Source organism: Corvus brachyrhynchos, unplaced genomic scaffold (genome assembly GCF_000691975.1).
Source record: "Corvus brachyrhynchos isolate BGI_N302 unplaced genomic scaffold, ASM69197v1 scaffold245, whole genome shotgun sequence".
In the NCBI taxonomy this organism is placed as follows: domain Eukaryota; kingdom Metazoa; phylum Chordata; class Aves; order Passeriformes; family Corvidae; genus Corvus; species Corvus brachyrhynchos.
In genome coordinates, this window is record NW_008238988.1 from 6,205,266 (window position 1) to 6,207,747 (window position 2,482).

Below are 2,482 nucleotides of genomic sequence, written 5' to 3' on the forward strand. Positions count from 1 at the left end.
ATCTCCGGTGGCAGGGGTGGCACTGGATGGGATTTAAGATTCCTTCCAACCCAAACCATTCTGGGATTCTGTGATGATGAAATATCCCCTAGAAGAGGATGGGATGAGGTGACCTGGGCCAATCTAAGGACCACTTCCAACATGGACAACTCCTGACTCAATTCCCCCTCCCCACACTCCCGAGTAGAAATGAAAACCTTCTTAGAAACCAAACTCTCCTTAACCCCATCCAGCGCCCTCAGGTGCTGCAGGTGCCACTGAGCTCCCGTGACAGCTTCGGCTGAACCTTGGGCAGCGTTGTCATGATGGAAACTGGAGTGGAGACTCCTCTTGGAATGGGAGAAAAGTGGATTTTTCATGGATTTGCTGCTCCTTACCCAGGGATGTGTCCCTGACAAAGCTGCCGTGGCTGGTGCCCATCTCTGGGTGACAGGACAGGACTTGTGCCACCACAGAGGGGACACAGGGATGCCTGAGGTTTGCTGCATGAACTGAACTTCCAGGGAAAAGCTGGATAAATGGCTCTGTAATCCTTCACTTTCAGCGAGAGCTGGGTCAAATGACAGCTTCATTTAAACCCCACATCAAGCAAAGTCTGGGCCTGCCTGTGAAATATGGGATGTTCGGCTCCAGGGCTGGGAAATCCTTTCCATCATCGGTGTGCAAACATCCCCGAGCTCTTTGGGAAACGCTGTTCCCTCTCCCCGACACATTCCCCCTTTTAATTTTGCTCCCTGCTCCGTTGGCAATTCATTTCTGGGTCAGCCCTTCCCAAACTTTCCGAGGATTAATCGCGGTGTTGTGGCTTTGATTAAACTGCAAAGTGTTCCCTTCCTAATTTAGCTTCACTAATTAATGAGGGGGTGGCTGGTTGGGCCCAGGCTGGCCAGGATTTGCTGCTGTCATTTTCGGGGGGTGGGTAAGGCCAAAGTCTCTCCCTTTTCCAAAAGTAGGGGGAAAAGGACAGGAAATCTGAGAAATCCTGGAGTATCTGGGCTTGGAAACCTGGTGTAGCTCCTTGATTTTAGTGTGAAATGAAAATTAAATGAAAATAAAATTAAAATTAAATTAAATTAAAAAATCCTTTATATGAGCAGTTGGGGTAAATTCTCTTTTCCTTAGGTGTGCACGCAGAGCTTGGCCCTGCACCTCTCTGCTCTGCTGGGCAAAGTGATTAATTTTCAATTTTTTCCCTCGATCCATGGATATTTTTACCCTAAATTTACACCAATCCCAGCCTGTGATCCAGAGGAGTTAGAGCTTTAGCAAAGAGGCCAAAATATTGTTTATTAGAATGTGACACTTATGAGCATGGAAATTAAAATTAAAAATGGCTGAAGGATGTTGATTTTCCAGGGATTTTGATGTTGATTTTACCGGGATCTTGACGTTGATTTTACAGGAATTTTGGTGTTGATTTTCCAGGGATCTTGATATTGATTTTCCAGGGATTTTGATGCTGATTTTCCAGGGATTTTGATGCTGATTTCACTGGGATCTTGATGCTGATTTTCCAGGGATCTTGATGTTGATTTTACTGGATTTTTGATGTTGCTTCTACAGGAATTTTGGTGTTGATTTTCCAGGGATTTTGATGCTGATTTTACTGGGATCTTGATGCTGATTTAACTGGGATTTTGATGCTGATTTCACTGGGATCTTGATGTTGAATTTCCTGCAATTTTGATGCTGATTTTACCAGAATTTTGATGTTGCTTTTACAGGAATTTTGGTGTTGATTTTCCAAGGATTTTAGGACCGGGAGCCCTGGAGGAGGGAGCCCTGGGCTTGGCAGAAAGTTCCTTCGGGATCAGCAGCTTTCAGCACCCACCAGCCTGGCAGGATACTCCAAAGGGTATCCTAGGAATGCACGCCTGGAAATACTTTAAGGGAATGCTGCAGCCCGCGTGGCTGAGCCAATTTCAAATATATTGAAATAATTCCCTGAGCCTCGTGGGCGCTGGGCACAACCGAGGTGTGCAGAACACGAAAGCCTCCCGTGCTTTTTAGGATTAAAACGGTTTTGGTTGCTTAAAGAAGAAATCTTTTTTTTTTCTTTTTTTTGGGGGGGGCGTGGGGGGGTGGGGGTGTTAACAACAGCGACTGAAGGTGAGCCAGAGCTGCTTCCTCGTGGCTGGAATTTGATAACACGGGGGTATCAATCAGCCTTCCCGAATTAGCATTTCCCTGATAGGGATGCACAAAGCCTTTTAATGAGCACTTTCAAGTCCCCCAGCTCCGGGTTTTTTTTTTGCCTGCTCGTTCCTTAGCAACAGGCGGGATTGGCAGGGAGCAGGGGTTTGATGTGTTCCCGCATAAAGGGTTTACAGGGCTGGAAACCTCACGCAGAAAATGTGGATGATTGTGGTTTATTGTCTTGGCACGAGGTTCAAAGATAAACAAACAACCTTTGGGTCCTCAGAAGCTTCCCGGGATGTTCTTCTTCCTTCCTCTGTTCTCCTGGAAAACTTCTCCGCCAAGC

General features: G+C 46.4%; 1 long non-coding RNA gene across 1 annotated transcript in view; it reads left to right on the forward strand.

Annotated features, from left to right (window-relative positions):
* Positions 1–444, forward strand: part of LOC108447789 — an 18,313-nt gene extending 17,869 nt beyond the window's left edge. The window contains exon 3 of the long non-coding RNA XR_001863474.1: positions 434–444. This is a non-coding gene — a long non-coding RNA (uncharacterized LOC108447789). The remainder of the gene's footprint in view (positions 1–433) is intronic.
* The last annotated feature ends 2,038 nt before the right edge of the window (positions 445–2,482 follow it).